At 51.2% G+C, this 24169-nt stretch overlaps 1 protein-coding gene and 1 pseudogene across 4 annotated transcripts in view; one reads left to right on the plus strand and one right to left on the minus strand.

Moving 5' to 3' along the window:
- Positions 1-24169, plus strand: part of ELF4 (E74 like ETS transcription factor 4) — a 41718-nt gene that overhangs the window by 3467 nt on the left and 14082 nt on the right. The gene's annotated exons all lie outside the window — the stretch shown is intronic.
- LOC123388497 lies at positions 12471-12932 on the minus strand (annotated as a pseudogene).

Raw genomic sequence — 24169 nt, forward strand, 5'->3', positions numbered from 1 at the left:
GAGGTTTCTGGCTTCACTGCCAATTTATTCCCTTTGAGGTTCTCAGACTGAAAACTAGTTCTGCAGGGGAGAAAGGAAACTCATCCAAGGTACCCAGAATCCCATGGGCACTTTCCTAGAGGTCAGGGGCTTTTCTCATCAACACCAACCTGCCTGCAAATCTCTGGCCGCTGAGCCTCACATGGCCAGTAATAGTGGCCGCGTCAGTCATGCCCTCTAGCTCCGGCCCCAGTGCTGGTTGCCAAGGAACTGCTGGTCGGGGTGCTTGAGAGGGTTCTGACCTCACAGGGGCTGCTGAGTTTCAATTCAACAGCCATTTATTAACACCTACTGTGTGCCCAACCTGTGCTAGGCACTGTGGAGGAGACAAATGAAGGAGGTGGTGAGGGAAAGATGACTAAGACACTGAAACAATCAGAGGCGAGGACAGGCAGCCAGGTCAGTGGCTGGTCAGGTGCTAATTGTGCTCCTCGGAGTAGGGGCCAGAGGCGGCCAGAGCTCTGAGGTCGCCGCTGGAGGAGGGAGGGAAGGCTTTGTGAGGCTCGAGCTAGACCTTGAAGGGGAGGGCGGCGCGGGGGAGATTTGGCTGGGCAGAAAAGGGAGAAAAGATGCCTTTCTCTGTCTTCCCTGTCCACAGACTGACCTTCGAAGCCTGGATAATTGTTTGGCAAATGCATGGCACATAAAAGAACAGGTCAGCCAGTGTGGGTGGCTCAGCGCAAACCCCCTGATCTCCACTCCAGGAGATAGAAAGTGGCTGGCCCAGACCCGGAGCCCAGGGAGCCCTGCGTGTATGGATAAGAATAAGACACAAAGGGTAGACAGGCTTCCTTGCCACCCAAGCTGAGGGGATTTCATTTTGAGTCCACCCCCCCCCCACCCCACAGGCCCTGGAGGAGGTGGGTGGAGAGAGGGGAAGAGAGGTAGAGGACATCAAAGGGACAGGAAAACTGATGCGCCAGTGGTGTTCAGAGCAGGCATGGGCTGGTTGGGTCCTACCTTTCCCCAGGATTCTGAGATTTCTCTGAGAGCCGGGAGGTTCAGGTGGAGGACAGAGATTTTCCTTTCTTCAGCCAGTTGGGAACCCAAGAGTCTAGAGAGTCCCATATGTTTCTGCCCAGACCACCCGGGCAAGGGCAAGGACTAGCCATATATTTGCTCTGCTACTTCTGTGTCTCCCATGGCTGAGTGGAGAGGGGAACTTGGCTCTTGTTGCATTTCACTGGAGAAAAACACCGGGACACACCATATCCTCCCCTCCCCCGCATCATTTTCCCTCTCTCACTGCCCTCTTTCCCTGCCCCCTCCCCAGCACGTTGCAACACTGCAGGGACACACCGGGAGTGCCCTGACTTCTTGGCTGGGAAATCATGTCCTAAGGTGAGTTTTTTGGCAGAGACCCCAGCCTTCTATAGGAGGAGAAGGAGGCTCAGAGAAAGGTGTTTCATGCAGGAGGGTCTGCAAGGGAAAGTGCTGGAACATTTCTTAAACCAACAAGAAAGAGGTTAAGCAGCTTGCTCAGGCTGAGCAAGCTTTGCCTTAGGTTCCCACTTTCCTGATGGACCATTTTATTGTCCCAATGCCGGTAACTTCCAGCTTCCCAGTCCATCTGGCCTTCCTGAAGCTTCCTTTCCTCTTCTAATCTAACCCAGCATCCTTCCAGAGAAGTTGGGTTGTCTTGGGGCCGGGGGTGGGAGGCACGGGCTCTCTGTGTTCTCATTCCAGATCTACTGCTTACTGACTGTGTGAGTATGGGCTAGTCATTTAACCGTGCTGGGTTCTAGTACCCACCTCACAGGGTCATGAGAGGAAGGACTCAGTGAGATGCTGCACATGAAGTGCTTAGCATGGTGCCTGGCACATAGTTACTGCCCCACAGGTGTTAGCTGTTGTTGTCACTTCCCTTCACACAGCCTTGACTTGGCCAGCTCCAGGGAGCAATCGCTTCTCTGGCAGCATTGGCAAGGCCTGCCATACCCATTCTGAAACTGAGAGGGAGTTTCCTCATCTTTCTGCTACCCCTTTGTTAAGTCTGTCATCACACAGGAGAAGGAGGGGACGTGTGTGCGGGGATGGACGTGTGGAGAAGATGTGTGTGCGGAATAGTGTATCTAAGTGGCAGGCAGTGGTGCCATGAAGAGCAAAAATCAAGTCCTTCATGTTTTTATTAACATTGCCATCTTTATCTCTTCACCACTCTCGTCTTAAGTATCAATTGCTGCAGGAATGAGAAGTTAGTTCCTTTGAGAGAAGGCCTCAAAGGCCTTGCATCCTGGACAAGAAATTAGCAATCATCGGTCTCTTGTTTTTACCCTGCTGAGTGTAGAATTCTGGGAGCCAACTGACCAACCACTCCTCACTCTCTCCCTCCTTTCACTAGAATTTGAATGGATGCGTCCATTCTTGTCCAATGCCCAGAGGCTTTGGGTTGGAGCTGGGCACTGTGTTTGCCCAGAAGAGTTCCCAAGGAGCTGTGCGCCCTCCCCATTCGAGGCCTCCCAGAAAGTACTTTGGAGGTTCCATCTGCTATCAGATGGATTGTGTTTGCCCAGGAAGGACTGGATCACCCATGGACCACCCCTGAGCCACTTCACTCTGTCCGTTGGTCTCCGCCCCTCAGGTTAGAACTGCTAGTCCTTGGAGGATGGGAGAGTGGGCAATTAGTCTTAACCTCCCCAAATTCCCGATGACCTGATAGCAAGGAGGTACTTAGACATAGATTTTGTAGATAATTTGTCTTTTTCCCATAATTCCCCAGAGGATAAAAGAGGCTAGTTCAGGTCTGCTGATTCTGTGAGAATCCGTGCACAGAAAACACCTGTCTCATCACATTAGGTGACCACTTTCTTGGTGCCCTACTGATCAAAAACAAACAAACAAACAAACAAACCAAACAAAAACCACCACAGCAGGACCAGCCTCCTGCTCTGAAGGATCTTTTTTTTTTTTTAATTTTTTTATTTATTTGGCAGACAGAGATCACAAGTAGGCGGAGAGGCAGGCAGAGAGAGAGGAGGAAGCAGGCTCCCCGCTGAGCAGAGAGCTTGATGTGGGGCTCAATCCCAGGACCCTGGGATCATGACCTGAGCTGAAGGCAGAGGCTTTAACCCACTGAGCCACCCAGGCGCCCTGCTCTGAAGGATCTAAACCCAATTCTAGAGCTGTAGTAATACACATGCACTTAGCCCCACAGGGAGCTATTTGCATATCATAATATGGTTGCCATTGTAGTGATAATTAGCCCCTCTGTCATGGTACATAATTATCCTTTCTTTTTAGTGATTAAAGAGCAATTCAAGACTGTGTGGGATTAAGAGACTCTAGTCTCTTAGCAAGTTTGATGATTATAATACAATATCGTTAGCTATATTTACTATTCTGTTTATTTGAGCTCTAGGGCTTATTTACTAATTGTAATAGTTTGCATTTTCTAGAGTTTTATATAATGAAATCATATACCACATGTACTCTCTTTTTGTATGGTTTCTTTCATTCGGCATATTTAAGATCTGTCCATGCTGTTACATCCATCCATATTTCATTCCTTTTTTATTGCTAGGTAGCATTCCATTGTATGGAGATAGCACATATTATTTATTCATCAGTTGACGGACATTTGGTGGCTTTCCCCCACCCCATGTTTGGCTATTACAAACAAAGCTGCTGTGCACAACTATGTACAAATCTTTCCATAGCTATATATGTCCTTTCCTTTTGGTTAAATACACCTAGAGGTGGAATGGCTGAATCATACAGTAGTTGTAGCTTCAACTTTTTTTTTTTTTTAAGATTTTATTTATTTATTTGTCAGAGAGAGAGCGAGAGCGAGCACAGGCAGACAGAGTGGAAGGCAGAGTCAGAGGGAGAGGGAGAAGCAGGCTCCCTGCGGAGCAAGGAGCCTAATGTGGGACTCGATCCCAGGACGCTGGGATCATGACCTGAGCCGAAGGCAGCTGCTTAACCAACTGAGCCACCCAGGCGTCCCTGTAGCTTCAACTTTTTAAGAAACTGTCAAACTGGGATGCCTGGGTGGCTCAGTGGGTTAAGCTGCTTGCCTTTGGCTCAGGTCATGATCCCAGGGTCCTGGGATCGAGTCCTGCATCCGGCTCCTTGCTCAGCAGGGAGCCTGCTTCTCTCTCCGCCTCTGCCTGCCTCTCTGCCTGCTTATGTGCTCACTCTCTCTCTCTTCCTCTCTGACAAATAAATAAATAAATAAATACAATCTTCTAAAAAAAATTTTAAAAAAAGAAGGAAACATCAAACTGTTTTCCAAAGTGATTGTACTATTTCACATTCCCACCAGTCATTTGTGAGTTCTAGTTGCTCTGTGTCCTCACCAACACTTGGTTGAGTCTTTTTTTTTTTTAAAGATTTTATTTATTTACTTGAGAGAGAGACAGTGAGAGAGAGCATGAATGAGGAGAAGGTCAGAGAGAGAAGCAGACTCCCCATGGAGCTGGGAGTCCGATGCGGGACTCGATCCTGAGACTCCAGGATCATGACCTGAGCTGAAGGCAGTCGTCCAACCAACTGAGCCACCCAGGCGTCCCTGGTTGAGTCTTTTTAATTTGCCTTTCTAATAGGTGTGCAGTGGTATCTCATTGTGGTTTTATTTTTTTTTTAAAGATTTTATTTATTTATTTGACAGAGAAAAATCACAAATAGTCGGAGAAGCAGGCAGAGAGAGAGAGAGGGAAGCAGGCTCCCTGCTGAGCAGAGAGCCCGATGCGGGACTCGATCCCAGGACCCTGAGATCATGACCTGAGCCGAAGGCAGTGGCTTAACCCACTGAGCCACCCAGGCGCCCTCATTGTGGTTTTAATTTGTACTTCCCTAATGATGTACTTACTTATAACCAATATATCTTCTTTGGTAAGGTATCTGTTTAAATCGTTTGCCCCTTTTTGGGGCGCCTGGGTGGCTCAGTTGGTTAAGCGTCTGCCTTCAGTTCAGGTCATGATCTCAGGGTCCTGGGATAGAGCCCAACATCAGGCTCCCTGCTCGGCGGGGAGTCTGCTTCTCCCTCTCCCTCTGCCGCTTCCCCTGCTTATGCACTCTTGCTCTCTCTCTCTCTCTGTCAAATAAATAAATAAAATATTTTTTAAAAATAAATTTTTTTGGCCTTTTTAAAATTGATTTGTTTTTCTTGTTGAGTTTGGAGAGTTCTTATATATTCTGGACACAAGACCTTTGTTCTTGCTTTGTGAAGGTTTTCTCTGAGTCTCTGGCTTGCCTTTTCATTCTTTTTATAGTGTCTTTTGTAGAGCAGAAGATTTTGATATCAATGAAGTCCAACTAATCAATTTTTACTTTTGTGGATCATACTTTTGGTGAGGTCTCTAAGAAGTCTTCACGTAGCCCAAGGTCACGAATATTTTGTCTTATGTTTTCTTTTATAAGTTTTTATAGTTTTAGACTTTACATTTTGGTCTTTGATCCATTTTGAGTTAATTCTTTCAGATAGCGAGAGGTGTAAATTCACATTCATTTTTTTTTCCCTTTTACATACAGATACCGATTATTCTAGTACCATTTGTTGGAAAAGCTGTTGTTAGGCTACTGCAGTTGTCCTTATATATGTGGGCTTATTTCTGTCCTTATAGATGTGGGCTATATTCTGTTTTTGTTTTTTTTTTTAAGATTTTATTTATTTATTTATTTATTTGAGAAAAAAGTGAGTGAGAGAGAGCACAGGAGCAGGAGCAGAGGGAAAGGGGGAGAAATGGACTCCCTGCTGAGCAGGAAGGCCGGATTTCTGGCTGGATCCTAGGACTCTGGGATCATGACCTAAGCAGATGCTTAACTGACTGAGCCACCCAGGCACCCTCTGTATTCTGTTCTGCTGATTGATCTGTTTATCTTTCCACCAATGCCAGTTTTTCTGATTACTGTAGCTTTATAATCATTTTTTGAAATCAGGTGGTGCTAGCCCTCCAACTTTGTTCCTTCTCAGAGTTATTTTTGCCTATTTTAATTCTGCAATTTCATATGAATTTTATAATGAGATTGTCAATATCCTTTTCTTTTAATACTCGAATTTATCCTATTTACAGTAATTTAAAAAAATATTTTACTTATTTATTTGACACAGAGAGAGAGAGCGAGCACAAGCACGGGGGACTGGCAGGCAGAAGAGATGGGAGAAGAAGACTCCCCACTGATCAGGGAGCCCAATGGGATCACCACCTGAGCCAAAGGCAGAGGCTTAACTGACTGAGACATCCAAGCACCCTACAGTAATTGTTACAACAGATATTTTATAATCATGGGTGGCCCTGATGTAACTGTCACTTTAGAAGATTCTTAATCAGGGCACCTGGGTGGTTCAGTCATTGGGCGTCTGCCTTTGGCTCAGGTTATGATCGCAGGGTCCTGGGATCGAGCCCCGCATCAGGCTTCCTGCTTGGTGGGAAACCTGCTTCTCCCTCTCCCGCTCCTCCTACTTGTGTTTCCTCTCTCACTGTGTGTCTCTCTGTCAAATAAATAAATAAAATATTTTAAAAAATAGATAATGCTTAATCTTTTCATTGATATTCTTCAGCTAAAGAATTCCATAAGTTTCCAAACTTATATATTCGCAAAATAGGACTTACATATTTTGCAAATACAAAATAGGACTATTTATTATTTGCCCTTCATTTATGAACCACATTTGGTGACTGGGCCCATGATTATCTGCTCCATACATCATTTTATAGATGTCAATCGTATTCCTTTCCAACCTTTTTTGCCTAGACAATGTAATACCTCTTTTTTAAAAAGCTTGTCTTCGGGGTGCCTGGGTGGCTCATTCAGTTAAGCATCTGACTTCAGCTCTGATCATAATCTTGGGGTCCTAGGATCAAACCCCACCTCAAGCTCTGTTCTCAATGGGGAGTCTGCTTATCTGCCCCTCCCCCTGCTTTTGCTCTTTCTCTCCTTCTCTCAAATAAATAAATAAATAAAATCTTAAAAAAAATGAAAATCTTTTCTTCATATAGTTATACTCACACCCCATTCTTTTTTCTTTAAAGATTTATTTTTTAAAGGTTTTTATTTATTTATTAGACAGAGAGAGAGAGAGAGAGATCACAAGTAGGCAGAGAAGCAGGCAGAGAGAGAGGCGGGGAAGCAGGTTCCCCGCGAGCAGAGAGCCTGATGCGGGGCTCAATCCCAGGACCCCAGGATCATGACCTGAGCCAAAGGCAGAGGCTTTAACCCACTGAGCCACCCAGGTGCCCCAAGATTTATTTATTATTATTTTTTTCTAGAGAGAGTAAGTGAGCATGCAAGCCAGGGGTGGGGGCAAAAGGAGAGGGATTGAGAATCTCAAGCAGACTCCCCACTGAGCATGGAGCCCGTCACGGGGCTTGATCGCAAGATTCTGAGATCATGACCCTAGCCAAAATCAAGAGTCAGACTCCTAGGGCGCCTGGGCAGCTCAGTAGATTAGTGTCTGCCTTCATCCGGGTCATGATCTGGAGTCCTAGGATCCAGTCCCACGTCAGGCTCCCTGCTCACGCTTCTCCCTCTGCTCTTCACCGTTTGTGCTCTCTCTCAAATAAATAAAATCTTAAAAAAGAAAAAGAGACTCCTAACCAACTGAGCCACCCAGACACCCCACACACCCTGTTTTGCTGAATCATTTTCTGTCTTAGACCTGATCCAGAATCGTGAAATCTTTTCCAGAGAGTGCAGTGATCAGATCAGCACCTAATATTCCCAGGGTGGAAACAGTGTGGTTTTGTACAAAGGGAGATGACCCGATTGATCATGAACCACCTTCTCGATGCAGCTTGGAATAAATGACCCTTGCTGGTATATGTTTCCCCAAACACAGACAGGGAGCCGGAGAGGACAAGTAATGTTGGGGGCTGGGGACATTTGTCCCCCAACTCCATCCCTAGCCCCACCCTTAGATTGTAGCTCTCACATCTGTCAGGACCTGGGGTGTCTATTCTAGAGATCTCCCTTGGACAGAGACTTTATATGAACTTAATTCATGAATGCCCAGACCTGTGGTAGAATCAGAAGAAGAGCTAGGCCTTGGTCCCATGGATTGGACGGCGCATGAAATAATTAAAGAGCAGTTCAAGCCTGTGTGGTGTGACGAGATCTCGTGGTCAAATCTGGGCTATCAGCATTTCGAAAAGGGGGCTCCATAGCTGTGCACTCTACTTCTCAGGGTGTAACCAGCTCCATGGGTCTGGGGACCTTGGTGGGGACCTTGCTGTATGGGCATTATTTGATTAACCAAAACAGAGCAGCAAGGGCATGGCTGGCCTGAGAAACTCTGTGAATGAGCCTGGAATGTTCCCTCAGGGGACCATGAGGAGACCACTGGGCTTCAAGCCCAGGCTTGAGTTGGGAAATCATGGGAAACAAGGCTGAGTAGGTAGGGTGGGGTCAGACTGTGAAGGACCTTTGGAAACCAAGCAGATGAGTTCGGACTGTAAAGCTCGGCCGAGTGCAGCTGGCATGGCCACGGCCAGATCTGAATGTGTGCCCTGGAGTAGGAGTTGGCGCCAGCTCAGAGGGAGGAGCTGGGCAGAGGCAGGGCTGTGACTGGAACTTCATCTCCCTCACATCCGGTCAGTGGGCTTTCTGCTGCACCCGGCCTACTTGTTAGGTTTCGAAGACTTGCACGTCCACTCCATACAGCTTCCTAACGGGGCCCACAGGCGGGGGGAGTAGGTGGTAAGGGCCAGATCGCTCTGTGGCTGGTGGTGTGAGGTAAGGCAGACCACTGAGAATACCCACCTGCCTCACAGACCTGCTGGGCTGCCCCACGGTTGCCCCGGAGACACTCTCTAGACTAAGACAAGGGTAGCTCCAGATGGCCTTTGTCAGAGAAAATGTGTTAAGGAGAGAGGCGACACATTAACCTAATATCACTCACTAACACATTAACATTAAATGGTTTGTGATTTCAGAGTGGTGGGGAAGTCATTCCAGGGGAGCGGGGATGGTGGCCTGCTACTAGGGTCAGTCACAGGAGCTACGGGTAGCACGAGGTCTGTAGTGGAGTGGGGGGCAGGAGGCCCAAGACTGGGAGAGCCATGTGACTTGGTATGCCTGTGGTTACATAGCCCATTAATGGCAAAATTGCCTTAGCAGAGGTTTTCCAAACTTTCCCACCAAAGTGCCCCAAACCATTGATTTATATCCTAGAGGCCTAGAAGGACACAATCTCATAAATTTCTATGAAGTGTGGCATTTTATCCTAAGTGCGAATGTTGCAATCTGCCGCCTAAATATATTTTCCTTGATTTATCAGCAAGCAACATGGAAGCTCCTGAAAGATGCCCTGGGTTGGGAGTGTGGCTTCGATTCCTGCTGTGTGGCTTGGTTGGCTTTAGCAAGCAGGCCCTGGCCCTGTGAGACCTGCTTCTGGACAGGTCAGAATTTACACTTTCGGGATCTTCGCCCAAAGTGCCACAAGGTGTGTCCGTCACCTGCAGCGTGTTCGTTTGCCTGCTGTCCCCATCCCTGTCTCCCTCCTTGGTTCAAACTTATTTGATGGAAAAACCTAAGCCCTTGTGTCCCCCGGGAAAGTCGTTGGACTTGCTCAGTGGTTAGCTCTGGCCTTATCCCAGCCTTTGGTGTGGGGATCATGAGACTCCGAAGTAGGCATGGATTGGCCGAGGCTGTGCCCACAGATTCCCTAGCCTTTCCCCCTCCACCACAGTCAGCCTGTGGCCCCTCATTCTGTCCCACCTTGAGCTCGGACAGTTTACAGTACTTCCAGTTAGAAAAACAGAAAACCTGCTTGTGCTCTCAGAGCCTAGCCTTGCCGCTGCTCATCTCTTGGTGGTTGAGAACAGAAGAGCCGTCAAGGCCTCCAGGCCAAAGTTATCCTTCTCAGTGACCCAAGCACCTCATTCCTGTCCCCATAGCCTGCAGATAGAGATGATGACAATGTACAAAGAATGCATGCCCTCCCCCAGCTGGGGCAAGGCGGATAAAGCGCTATGAATATTCAGGTTTCACTCTGGCAGGCAGCAAGCCTTCATCCACACCCCCTGCCGGCTAGGGGTGAAAGGGGGGTTCCAGATTATAGTGCCTGTAGTGATGAAACCACAGCAGGTAGGGCCCTGGGGAGGCTGTCTGGGCTGGGCGGGGCAGGGCAGCCAGCTGGGTGAGGCCCAGATTCCCCATGCTGATAAGACAGCCTGTAAACACCCAGCAAGGGGAGGGGGCAGAGGGCAGGCGACCAGATGGCAGGAGAAGGGGGGAACCGGAGCCCAGGGCTAGCGGCAGGAAGTGGGGCTTGATGTGGAAACATCCTGTCCAGCGGGGGCTAGACCAGTGGCCATTAGCGATCACTCCCTCCACCAAGGAGGCAAGTTCAACACAAGGTGGGGCTGCCTGGGCACCAGGCGGAGAACCTGGTACTCCACATTGCCAAAGGACATGATAAATGGGTCTCTATTATGGGTTCTTCTATCCCTGAACACTGCTGGTGGGGGGAAATCAGGACTGAGCTCCCCACATGCCAGACCTTGGGGAAACTTAGTAGTGGAATTGTCCAAGAGAATTTGACTCTTACAGGAAAGTCCTGGTCGTCACTATCAGTGAGGAGCAACGATTGGAACGCCCAATTATGTCTAGAACCTCCTGTAGCCCTCTGAGAAGCAGCACATATTTGACACACCTTTTTGTTCCACCTTGGAGGACTTTCTAATTAAAACCTCAGGGGGTCTTGCGGTGCCTGGGTGGCTCAGTGGGTTAAGCCTCTGCCTTTGGCTCAGGTCATGATCTTGGAGTCCTGGGATCGAGTCCTGCATCAGGCACTCTGCTCAGCAGGGAGCCTGCTTCCTCCTCTCTCTCTCTCTCTGCCTGCCTCTCTGCCTACTTGTGATCTCTCTCTCTGTTAAATAAATAAATAAAATCTTAAAAAAAAAAAAAAAAAGAACCTCAGAGGGTTGGAGCTCATGGGGCCTTTCGCAAGGGAACACCAGACTCAACTGCTTGACTTTTCAGACGGGGACACTGGGATCCAGAAAGGGGCACTTGGTGATGCTCATGGCAGACCTAAATTGAAGCCCGTGGTCTATAGCATTTTCCACTGCCTACCCTGTTGCTTTAGGCCCAACCACCAGCCCGCATGCATGCAGGTGGCCCTGCTTTGCACACTCGCTCAGCCTCAGCATTTATCCTTGCTTAGGGCCATGGGGAGGCTGATAGAAGAGATCCTCAAAATCAGAAATTGGACATCTGGAGTGTGGCCTGAACTGCTCTGTCAACTTGCATGTGGCCTTGAGTGAGCTGCTGCCTCTCTCTGGGCCTCATTTTTGTTTGTTTGTTTTAAATAACGGTTTAGTTAGGGGCGTCTGGGTGGCTCACTTGGTTAAGGGTCCGACTCTTGATTTCATCTGAGGTCATGATCTCAGGGTCGTTGAGATTGAGCCCTGTATCAGGCTCTGCGCTGGGTGTGGAGCCTGCTTAAGGATTCTCTCTCTCCCTCTGCCCCTGCCCCCCCAAATAAAAAAAATAGAAATAATAACGAATAGCAGTTTAATTCAATTTAATTCATTGCCATACAATTAAGTTATATACTCAAAGTATACAGTTCATTGGCTTCAGTATATTCACAGAATTTTACTTCCGTCACTACAATGCATTATAGAATGTTGTCATCACTCCATAAAGAGACTCTGTACCCATTAACCAGTCACTCCCCATTTTCTGCCAACCTCTAGGCCAAATAAGAGATATTTGGTACAGATATATTTTGGGGAGAAAAAAAACCAGCAATCGGTTAGGTAGATGGGATAACCCAGCTTACCGGGAACTTAGGAAGAGAATCTACCTCAGTCTACCTTGAGAAGAATAGGGTGGGCCTGGCGATAAGCCCCTGGCCATGGGCCTGCCATCTATGAGGTGCTCAGGGCTGACTTTCCATAAATATTTGAATAAACATGTGAATCAGTACCCCGAGAGATAAGAACCCAGACTAACATTATGTGTAAACTGAGAGCAAGTGTATATTTATGGGGCAGGGCCATGACATGGCCACCCCAGGTCTGGATCCAGGAACTCTCTGGAAATGGTAGGCCCCTTAAGGTGGAATAGAGTCAGCGTCCTTCATCAGTAGAGCTGGAATCCTCCCATTCCACTTCCCCTTCCTTCATAGCTGGCTCAGCTTTGTCACCATTTTGGTGCAGACTTGGCCCAGAATGTTAGGGATCACTTCTTCGATGGAGCTTTGATTGGGATTGAGGCCGTAGAGGAGGGGGTGGGTCACAGACCTGGGAAGCTTTCGTTGAAGGAGCATCACAGAGGTTCTGAACCTTCAAAGTTGTGTGTTGTGAGTGAGCACTGAGCTAGGGATCTGAGCAAATGGTCACCAGCATGGGGCCGTGGGGAAGGCCTAGACTTTGATATCGAAGGCACACAGCCTGGGTTTGAGTTCTGCCTCATTTATTTATTTATTTATTTATTAACTAGGAAAATAAATTTTGTCCAGAGGTATGGGCAGATGTCTAGTCTTAGAACTTCTGGAGTTGCTTCTTGGAGCCGGCAGCCTTGCTGACCTTCAGCACGTTGAAGAGCACAGTCTTGCGCAAGGGTTGACACTCACCCACTGGAACAGTATCACCAGTCTGGAGGTCCCTGAAGTGGGGCACTGGTGTACAGACACGTTCTTGTGGCATCTCTCACAGCAGCTGCACTTTCGGATGTAATGGGAGTAGTCTTGGTGGATGACAGTGGTCCTCTGCATCTCATTTTCATCTTGGTCAGGTGGAGACATTAACAGGAAAGGGTCATTTCTTACCAGCATAGTCGCCCTTAGTGGCCTCCTTGGGCATCTTGAAGCCCAGACTAATGTTTTTGTAATATCGCAGGACTTGAGTTTGTTCTTGCCAGTTTCTCCAAGCAGGACCCTCTTCTTGTTTTGAAAGACAGCCAGCCGCTTTTGGTAGGCACCCCTCTGTTCGAACATCCGCCATCTTCTCCGCCGCCTGAGAAAAGGTCTGCTTCCATTCTGGACGGGCGGTATGACCTTGGTCATGTTACCTAATCTTTTCTGAGCCTCACTTCTGCTGTTTTTAAAACGGAACTATTAAAACAGGATTATTACCAAAAGAGATCTCACTGAAAACAAAGTTCAGAGAGCATAGTAGTTGGAAATAAACCTGGGTTCTGTCCCCAGCTCTGCCAGTGACTAGCTACTTTGTAAGGATGTTGTAAGAATTAAAGGAGATAGCCTAGATGAAGTGCTTGGCACACCGATTCCACAGCTTGTACCCAGCAGGTATAAATCCCAGCCACCTTCCCTGCGCACCACCCTGTAATTTTTTTTAAAGATTTTATTTATTTATTTGACAGACAAAGTTCACAAGTAGGCAGAGAGGGGGAGGGGAAGCAGGCTCTCCACTGAGCAGAGAGCCCTATGCTGGGCTCCATCCTGGGACCCCGAGATCATGACCCGAGCCGAAGGCAGAGGCTTCAACCACTGAGCCACCCAGGCGCCCCCACCCTGTAATTTTTACAGTTTGGCCCCTTTCTCCAGATGCAGAGGGAACAACTTGAAGTGCTGTCAGAGGGCGCAAAAGAAAATCTTACCCACATTTACACAATACCCACACCCCTCTGCTCCTCCCCCAACGGGCCCATGGTGAGGCCACAGTGGCCACACCCACCATCCCAGGCCCAGCACTAGCTCAGATCTGTGCCAGCCCCACAAGCACTTGCCCTGAGCTGGCACTGATCTCAAGTGCTTCCACCCCCTCCACCCAGACTAGATGCTCTTTCCAAACACGTGCCACCAGCTTTGAGTCGGGCTTGTAACCAAACCCTGGGCCTGGGTTTGCACTCCAGATGTAGGGAGGGGCTGGCAGAATCCCAGGTGCATATCCAGATGTTGTCTCCAAGGCCTTCTTGGTGTCCCCCATGCCAGCTGTGGATTTGCAGTATTTACTCCAAATTGCAGGGCTGAAGAAGCAGGCCTGTGTGGGGCCCTATCACTGGGGCACTGGGTCCTATTTGCCCTGGGAGGGGTGTGTGGAGGGCGAGGGGATGGGGAAAAGAGAGACTCTGTTCTTGAGACAGGAGGCGTGCCCGGGCAGGGCTCTCAGCCGAAGTCGCAAGAGGATGACCTCTAGAACTGAGAGGTATCAAGACCATCTTCCCATCCATTTTTTGTTGGCTCACCCAGTACCATCATGTCTAGGGGTTCTCTTAGCTTTTCCTACTGCTGCTTGGACCTCACGGAACAATATTACCATAGGGGGGACCAGAAAGATTGTGTCTTTCCACTCCTAGGACCCCATCCCAGGCATCAGGGCTTCTAGGACTATTACCATGTAATTGTAACCTGTCCTCAGGAGGACCGGCAGCTAGGCAGAGGTCCAGGGCCTCAGGCTTCTACTGCTCCTCTGACCCTTTGCCTTGGGAAGGCCTGGCAGAGATGGTCACATGCCTGCAGGATCCCTGTCGGGCACATAGCCCCAGTGCTAGGAGCTCCAACCTTGCAAGGGCAACTGGGAGGTATTTACAAGTACAAGTCACGACACCAAATCACTAGCAGCTCTGGAATGTGATAGCTTCCTGTTCCATCACCCAGAAAATGCCGCTACCCTTGACCCACATGTACTGTAATACTTTGCTCTCCATTGTTGTCTCTGTCCATTGGTGCTGAGGACATAATTATGCAAAATTGTCAAGTTGCTTTCAGTGTCACCTGCCCCTCCCAGTTAACCCTTACAGTCGGCCTGCTTTCTCCCAGGCTCTTGCCACAGTCCATCCCTCCATCCTGAGCCACCCGGGGCTCATCCTCAGCCCAGGTGGACATTGCCCTGAGCACACAGTCCAGTCTTTTCATCCAGTCCTGGAAGGCCAGGCTCATTCTGCACCCGCCTCCTCAAGGCGATAGCTAAGTAAGGTGATAAACCCCCTTCTCCTCATCCTCTAACAGGAGAGGGTTTGGCGGAGACAGCCCCAGCTCCCTCCCAGTCCCAAGTCCCCCAGCCCAGGCAAGCTGGCAGTGGAGCTGTTGGGGCGTCCCCTTGTGTAGACAGCTGTCTCCTCAGCCTTCCTGTGAGGGATCCTCCCCCCTCCCCCGCAGGGCCCCTCCCCTCTCTGCACTCTCTGACCTGTGTGGGGCAGGGGCGGGGCAGGAGGGCCTGCAGGCCCTGAAGGGGAAACTGCTGAAACCCCTGGGACAGGAAGTGGCAGAGAGGGGCTGTTTCCTCTGGCAGAGCAGGGGTGCGGTGAGAGCTGGCCCTATCCCCTACTTGACTGCTTGTCTACGTGGGTCCTGGGAGGCTGGGGAGAGCTGAGCACCCTTCTTTCCCTTGGCTCCGCCCCCACAAAAATGGATGCTTCTGGCCCACCAGGTCAGAGGGGCTGGGGAGGGGGCATGGCTCTCAGAGGAAGCCATCTCTATTTTGATGGGAGAGGACTTCAGAAAGAAGGGCAGACAGGTCAGCGAGAAGGGAAGGGTGGGGAGGGGCAGGTGAGTATGGGGTGAGGGGGGCCCACAATGGCAACGGAAAACCACAGTTGGGCAGGGGAGCCTTCTGTAAGCTCTTAACTCTGAGAGAGGATCATCAGGACTGTGTCTGCTCAGAACTGTGTGAGTTGGAAATGCAATAAATTGCTGACTTGTGACTCACAGGGCTAGAAAGGGCCTTAGACCATCCAGTCCAACCCCCTCACTGGGCAGCGGAGGAAACTGAGGCCCACAAAGCTGAAATGACTTGCTCAAGGTCCCAGCATGGGCAGAGCCCGGTCAGGATTTTCTTTCTGATGAAAATCTGCCGAGTTTGTGTTTGTGGTTCCACGCATCCTTCCTGGTGCTCCTGAGTGCTCCATGACGTTCTTCTCAGAAATGAGCTTAATCCATCCATTCACACTGGAGGGGAGTGAAGCCTTTAGTCCAGGAGCCAGTAAACTTTTCCTGCAAATGGACTGTAAATATTTTAGGCTTTGTGGCCCATAGGGACTCTGTCACAACTCAACTTACAATGCAAAAGCAGTCAGAGATGATTGGAAAACGAATGAGCGTAGCTGCACTCCAATAAAACTTTATTTGTGGACAGAAATTTGAACTTCGAATAATTCTCATGTGGCATGAAATATTATTCGTCTGTTTATTTTTTTGTCCTAATCATTAAAAAATGTAAAAGCCATTCTTAGCTCATGGGCCATCCAAAATAGACAGTGCGCTGGATTTGGCATGCAAGCCCTAGTTGGCCAACCTGTACTTCAGTAACTAAGAAGTAAATCGAAGGTGTCGGGAGGAGGGGGAGAGAATATACTTGTTGGGGAGGAAGCAGGTAAGGCTGTGAAAAGGAGGTGACATTTGCTTCAGATCTTGACCACTGTGTGGGAATTAGAGCTGCAGAAATTGGGGAAGGGCACAGCAGGCCTAAGGCATGGTGTGAACAAAGGCACGGAGGTGGGGAAGTTGCTGCAAAAGTTAAATGTGTTCTGCACATGTGTGGCTTCATTGTTATTTGCCAGCCCTGGGTCTTTGGCTGCTGTCTGTTCTCACCAGAGGAAAGGGTTGGCTGTATTGAGGACACCGAGAGACAATGAGGAGGGGAAGAAGAAAGGTCACCTGGGAGTCATAGCAACTGGCTGTGTGAACTTGGGCAAGTCATTTTTCCTCCCTTGGGAGCTTGGTGTTTGCAGTTGGATGATAGGACGGATAAATGCCCTGATCTTTCAGGTCCCTTTTAACTTTGATATCCTGGGACTCTGAGTCAGGAAGAGGCTTTGAGTAGTGTGGGTGAGGGGGAAGGAGGAACCCCAGGAGTCCGTGGTGACATCAGAGCTGAAGCTGCCCACACCCTGATGGGCTGTTTTTCCACCTCTGTCCTGCACGCTCCCCTGTGTGCAGGCAACACTGGATGGTCCTTTGCTTTTGTTGGCCTGGGAAGTGGCCAGTAGTGGTGGGGCGGGTATTGGGGGTGGACATTTGGAAGGGGCACCCAGGCAGGCAGCGAACCCAGCCCAGCCCCTGCCGTCTGGGGGATTCCCAGACCTGAGCAAAGAGCCTCCGCATCAGTTTCTAGGACACGGGCTGGCAGGGGCCTTGACAAAGAACACTGTCCCTTCAATAAAAGTTATCTGACTTAATATCCTGTTGGTGCCAAGTCACAGATTAGCCCCGCTTCTAAAAAGCCCACTAATGAATTTAATTAGTCTCTGGTCAGTGTTTCCTTTTTTTTTATTTTAAAGATTTTTTTTTTATTTATTTGACACAGAGAGAGAGATTACAAGTAGGCAGAGAGAGAGGGAAGCAGGCTCCCCGCTAAGCAGAGAGCCCAATAACGGACTCGATCCCAGGACCCTGAGATTATGACCTGACCAAAGGCAGAGTCTCACCCCACTGAGCCACCCAGGTGCCCCCTGATCAGTATTTCTGTTACCCCCCCCCCATGGAAGCAAGCAGGCCTTCCTGGGGGCAAGGGTGGGGTGTGTACCGTTTGAGGCCACCTTTCATTCATCACATGCCACTTTCTGCCACAGTCTTGTATCTGGGATGGCAGCCTCACTGGCCAGGCCTGCTCCTTTGACCACTAAAGGCCTGTAGAGGTCCCTCCTGCTGATGGTGTGTGTGTGGGGGTGGGGGGCAAAATGACTCTCCAGGTCTTCTTTTTTTCACCTGGGTTTTTCAAGATAATCCCAAATTCAGAGTGGTCCAAGGTGAGCTCATCTTCTTGCTGTATTTCCTGTTTCCATCACTTCTTATCTTTTAGCAGTCTTTACAGTAAGAGCAGTCTCCACATCTTGGGGTCCCTACAACGACTGTATTACCCTATACTCTGCCATTTGATTCCCTTGGGTGGCTCTGGGCCTCACCTCCTGGGTTCCAGCTGCCGTACCGGGTCTCCTTCCACCTCCTCCACTCATACACTCAGACCAAACGGATCTGCCTAAAGAACTGCTTGCCTTAGGCCCCTCCCTTGGTCTAGAATCTCCAGGAACTCCAAGTAGCTATGTTAAGTTCAAATTCCACCACCTGGTGGATCTTGGGCCTCTGCACTTACCCAGCGGATTTCCCTGACCTCCCAGCCAGTCTCTCTCCCCCATAGCCAAGCTGGTTTCCTCTCTGTCCCATGAGGTTTATGGTTGTTGGTCATGTCCTCCCTCGCCTTCGTCTCACCCCGTTATCTCCATGTCCCTGTCTTCCTGTCCATCCAGGTAAAGAGATGCTGAATATTTGACGAGTGAGTGTAGTCAAAAGGACGCAAATCAGGCCAGGAAATTGAAAAACGTGTCTGAGACTAACAGCGAGTTTTCACGTGCATTAACTCACTGGCCTTGCACGACACCCCTTTGAGCTAGGGAGGATGTCCCCGTTTCACAGAGGAAGAAGGTCACCTGGCCAAACCCCAAGGCAAAACTGGATCTTCTCACGGAGAGGATCATGCCCTTATGATCTGCATAACTTCTGGGGTCCCCTCCTAAGCTGTAGCTGGCGGCCCACCATACTGGGGTTCAGTAGCTGCTCTGGACTAGGCTTTGCCTTCTTTTCTGTAGCATATTCTTGTATTGATCTGGCTTCCTCTTCCCAGAAGAGCTTTGTGACTCTGTGGGCAGGTCCCTGGAGCAGTAGAGATGAGGATGTGGTGGCCGCAAGCACCTCCAGGGGGTGCTCTTTGGGCTTTCTCAGGCAAGGCCCCTGGGAGTCAGCTGGGGAAATAGGTTCACTTTGTCAGTAACCCTTCCCCCCACCCCCCCACCCCGACCCTCCTCCCCTGCTGGGGCTTCTGTAGAGCTCTTGCCACATAACCACAACCTCAAGGGCTGGGGTGGGGTGAAGGTGACGAGGACTGGGGACTGGGAGCCCCTCTCCAAGCAAAGCAGCCTGTCCCTCTCTGCGGGGGGGGGGCAGCCCCTGCCAGGAGCCAGCCTCTACTACACCAGCAACTGGAAGCCTCCAGCCCCACCCCGTCTATGTTCTGGAGCCAACGGGGGACTTCCGGGGGCTTCACGGGGGCCCTAGGCCCCCTTTGCTCTCTGGGAGGTCACCTGAAACTCATCTTATGGATGAGTGATTTTTAATTTCCAGAGTGCTTTCCCACCACCGTCTTCATTCACCCGAGACTCCCCAGTGAGCATCTGCTAAAGCTGGCTTAACCCTCCGCCCTCCCCCACTGTAAGGATGACAGAAAGCACAGCCCAGAAAGATGGCTGACTTTTCCAGGGTCTCACAGCTGGTTGGGATACAGCCAGGAGAGAGGGGGCTTCCTTCCTCCTCCCTGCAACCTAGACAGCGCCCACAGTGGGGCGAGCTTAGGGTCTCCTGGAGAGAGGGTAAGGGGGCTGCCCCCTCCTGCAGCCCTAATCGCCCCCTCGGCTGGGACAGCTCAGGGCCTGGGAAGGTAGAGGGCTGCCAAAGGACGAGGGCAGTTTGAGATGAGCTCTGGGCCTCCCTCACCATCGGAGCTGTGGCAAGCCCTACAATGGAGGCAGGCAGTGACCCAGGGCCAAGGAAGGAAACTGGGTTTCTTGTAAATAAGCAAAGAGAAACCCCAACCAACGGGCCTTGCAAAACCTTTATTTTTTTCCTCCCCCTTCCTGATTTCATCTCAAATGGAGGGGATGGTGAAAAGAAAGGAATAGAGGAGAAGGAGCTGACAAAATAGTTGTGGCTGGGGCCCCTTCACTGGGCGTCTGCTCAAGGAGGAGGGCTCTGCTCGCTGGTCAGAGTCAAGGCTGTGGGGGAGTCCCACGGTGGATTACTTCTGCTCAGTCCGTGGCTACAGCCTGGACCCCTGGCTCTGGCCCTCTGGCTCTTAAATACAGCCCACTGGTCACGTGGGACAGCATGCAAATTTGCTTCTGGATGACTATTAGCCAGAGGAGGGGCTGTTTTTAAGTAGAGGGTACAGCTGTTCCTGGGGTAGTTTCCATTTTGTTTGTGGTTGTGAGGGAGGGGCGTTGAGAGAGTGGGAAATGGCATGGAGGAAATTGTCACTTCCTTTCCAGAGAATTCCAGAAAGGTTTCATGGAGGACTGGGTATTTCAGGAGTGAGGGCTGGCTCTGAGAGGATGAGGAACTGGAGAAGGAGAACTCTGCTTTGTGGCCTGGCTGACCATCAGCCCCCATGTTTCCTGGCGTGCGTGGAAATGCCCCGGGTGTTACTAGCAATTCTGTGAGAGCCACTGGCTCAGCTGACTGGGTGTAGATTTAAACTCGCTCCACAGAGACCGTGGATGTGGCTTTCACATAGGGGCTGCTTCCTCTATGCAGAGGAGTCCAGTTGGGTGGGTGCTGGACACCGCCTGACTTGCGCCAGTGACAGCCCCAGAAAGGGTCTGTACATCTGAAGGGGCCCAGCTGTGATGACGCAGGAGCAGCCCAAACCACTTTTATTTGGCTATTTTGGTTTTGAAATGCAGTCAGAACCACAGGGAGCCCGAGGTGTGCATTTGCAGTCGCTTGCTTGCTCCCTCCTGTGGCACGCAGTCACTCACACACGGTGTCAGGGGCCATCTGCTCTCCAGACACTGTGCTTTCAGTGCAAGTAGGACAGGCCCTGGGAGCCAGGGATCCTGCTGTGGCCTCCAGGGGAGTGAAGGGAGTGGAGCTCTTGCCACCCTGGGAGCCGACTCTGACTGGAGCCAGCTGTGATCTGTACAGGGATGGGGCGGGTGGGGAACTTCCCAGGCACGTCTGTGACTTGAACCGAGTGTCTGTGTGTACCCACCTAGCACCCTGCTCACCATCAAGGCGGTGTCCGGGGCTCTAGGCCACTGAAGCTGTGTCTCAGCATGTCTGTGAGGACACTAGGGAGGAGTGCCCCTGGTGTGGGCCTCTCTGGCCTCCAGCAGGGCGGGCCTTCTGTGGTGGTGGTTTTTTTGGTTTCAGGTTCCTGGGAGAGGGAGGTTATTTTGAGGGACTTAGTTGGGGGGTAGTTCACTCCTCTGCTGGGGAGAGTGAGTGAACATGCAAATGAGCCTCTCCCCACCTCTCACTTTCAAATCCTCAAACATCTGAGGGGGGAGGGGCAAACTTTCTGGCCTGGAAGGTTCCATGGTGGGGCTTGGATGGGAGTTTTCTTAGCCTTGGCCAAAAACAGGATGGCTACTTCCTAACCCCTAGCTGGAGGCGGGAGGTTTGGACATAACAGGACACCAGGCTCAGCCTTGGGTCCTGGGTGCAGCAGTCTCGCAATGCCCCCAACCCTGGGTCGGCAGAACCCGCACCAACCAGGTCCTGAATTTAGATGCTTAGATGTGTGGACACTTAAAGAATGCAGTCGGATTAGTCTCTTCTGCTATTGCAAAGCTCTCTGCACCTATGGCCAAGGCGTCCACCCAGTACGGTGTGGGGCTGCCTTTTCTCCTCCACCACCTCCATATTCTGTGGCTGGTGCATTTTTCTTCCCGGGAAGCATAGGATTTTGGCTTTTTGGTGGCCTGGGTAGTGGGAAGCAACAGTGGCAGCCCGTCCCAGCCCCCCTCACCGCAGCTTGCTGGAGCCAGCACCAGCTTGGCTCTGTCCTCCTCCTCCTCCTCACGAAGGCAGGCGTGGAGGAGGAGGAGCCCAAGATGGAGTTTTGTGGCGCTGCTGGCCCGACCAGGGCAGCCCTTTGACACACACAGGCCCTCGTGCACACATCCTCACGCTTGGGGCACACGAGCACACCCTGCACGCAAGTAAATCTGTGGTGTGTTTGCACACCCACAGTGACAACTCCCATGGTAAATTACAGTGCAGAACTACACAGCTGTAACACACACACACACACACACACACACACACAGAGGGCACACAACACCCACCCCACAACCCATGTATACAGGGATATATGTTTTTTAGAGAGGGAAGGAGGGGGAGAGGCAGAGGGAGAGGGAGAGAGGGAATGTTAAAGCAGATTCCCTGCTGAGCACGGAGCCTGCGGGCAGGACTCAACCTCACAGCCCTGAGATAGTGACCTGCGCTGAAATCAAGAGTCAGATGCCTAACTGACTGAGCCATGCGAGTGCCCCACGTGGATTATACTTCTTGCCCAGAAAATACACCTCACCGGTACTGACTGACCAGTAACATTCATTCATTCGTTCGTTCGTTCGTTTATTAGTTCATTCATGTGTTTGTTCTGCGAACATAAATCGAGTGTCTGCTACAGGCGAAGCACAGTGTGGGGTGCTAACGCTTTGCTGATGACCAGCATAGTCGTCCTGGCCTTCAAGGGAGCCACTGCCTCATGGGGGAGGTCAGGAAGGTGCACGGAAGGTCCGTAGGCAGAGAGCACCAGTGAACTCGCCAACGTGAAGTGCTGATCTGTGAAAACAAGCGGGAAATGAGCAAACCTGGAGGGAAGGGCTGCCTCGGAATGACGTCGTTGGGGGGAGAGGGGGCAGACACCAGAGTTTCGTGTTTAGACAAAGTGGGATTAGGTGAAAGTGATCCCTTTCATTTGATTAGTATGAGAATGCTTCCTGGGGGCAGACAGCCGGCCTGAGGGAGGGCGGGGAGCTGCGGAATGCGGGCCTAGGGGCGCTTTGGCTAGAGGAGACAGACCTTCCAAGCATAAATGGCCCTGGGAGGCTTCTCAGGCGGGCCACCGGAGAGACCGGGTCATAGGCAGGGCCTGGTGGGGGTAGGGTGGGGTGGGGTGGGAGGGGTGGGACTCGGGCCAGACCGAGTTTTCCCCAGGGCCTCCTCTTCGTCCTAGCAGGGCTGTCTCATTCACCCAAAGGGAAACTCAGACCCGACAGGTTGAGTGGAGCGACTTCTTGAAGTTTTGCGTTGGGGGGCCGGTGGAAAGGTGCGGGGGTGAGGGTGGGGGTGGGGAGCAGGCGGAGCCAGCCCTGTGGGCTAACGGAAAGGAAGTGGGAGAGGCCTGGGTGTCTCCTGTGGGGGAGAGCGGTCATCAGAGAGGTCACCCGTGGTCCTCCTCCCTTTCCTCCCCTTTTCCCCCTCTCTGAAGTTCCTCATTTCTTTCCGGGCCAGGAGAAGAAGGCTTTGCCACCCTGGCACTGCCAGACCTGGAGGGAAGGTGTGTCAAGGAGATAGGAGTCAAATGTGTCGCTCCTGCTGTGGTGCGTGGACCGAGTTCTTCAGGCATTCGTGGTTGCGCCGGGCTGTTTGTAGACCCACCCTATGTCCACACACACGAGGATACCATTAAAAACAACCCTAAGGGCCAAAGCTGTGGTACCTGGGGGTGGCAGGCCCCGTGATCGAGAGGAGAGGAGTAGAGCAGGCTGGCAGGAGGGCCGTGAGGGTGGGAGCTAGGCTTCGGGAGGTAGGCACTGGTCGGCCACAGCAAACAGCTGGAGGCCCCCGGCGCCCCGGCAGGTGTCTAGGGGGCATGCTATCAGTGCCTCACGGGGGACAGGGGAGATGTGTGGGCTGCAGCAGACAGATTTCCTGGAAAAGGTTGGGGGGGGTGCCTGAGCCAGCCCTGGAGGATGAGGAAGGCTCTGTGGGCCCCTCCCGGAGCTGAGGCTCCTCTCAAGTTCCCAGGGTGACAGTTCAGTCTTGAAACTGAAAGCAAAGCTCAGGCAAGAGCGTGAACCCACACAAGGCACAGAAGCCATCCTCTCCAGCGGGGGGCAGTGGTGGCCGGGTGGCGATAAATGCCCAAAGCCTATGACCCACCAGTCCCTCTGTCTCAGGGCTCTCTGGGGGGCGTGACCAATTCTGAGAGTCCCCACCCCTGGAGAAGGGTCAGACCTGCGCTGGCCCTGCTGGCATAACACCCCACAGTGAGACGCTTCTTCCTCTACAGACTCTGCCTTTCGAAGCTAAGCGGCCACCAGTTCCAAGGTAGAGGGAGCCAGGCAGGGTCTGGAAGAGCACCTGGTACCCCCATGTGTCCCTAACCCACAGCCTCCCCTACAAGATTCTTTCTGAGCCAAGGGAATTTTAAGAATTCTTCATGCTACTGTCCCATCTATAGGGACGGATGGAGTGCCCTGATTTCCCCTGTGGCCACACCCTGGGGATTAATCTTCAGGGTGGAGAGAGCCCAGAGTCCCTCTACCTATCACCTCTGAGGAGGCAGGAGAAAACACAGAAGGAGGCTGTGTGTCTTCACAGCCAGCTCAGGTGCGGACGATATTGACAGACCCACACCGAGGCTCGGCCACTTCCCACCGGACGCAACTCAGTTAACTTCCTCCTTTTCCTGCCCCCTTTTTTTTTAACCTGCTTCCTTTCTTCTCCCATCATCCTCCCCTGTTGGCAGTCTGGCTGTTGGCTAGACATCCAGGAAAG

The sequence above is a fragment of the Mustela putorius genome, unplaced genomic scaffold (assembly GCF_011764305.1).
Source record: "Mustela putorius furo isolate JIRA1106 unplaced genomic scaffold, ASM1176430v1.1 tig00003899_pilon_pilon_pilon, whole genome shotgun sequence".
NCBI lineage: Eukaryota > Metazoa > Chordata > Mammalia > Carnivora > Mustelidae > Mustela > Mustela putorius.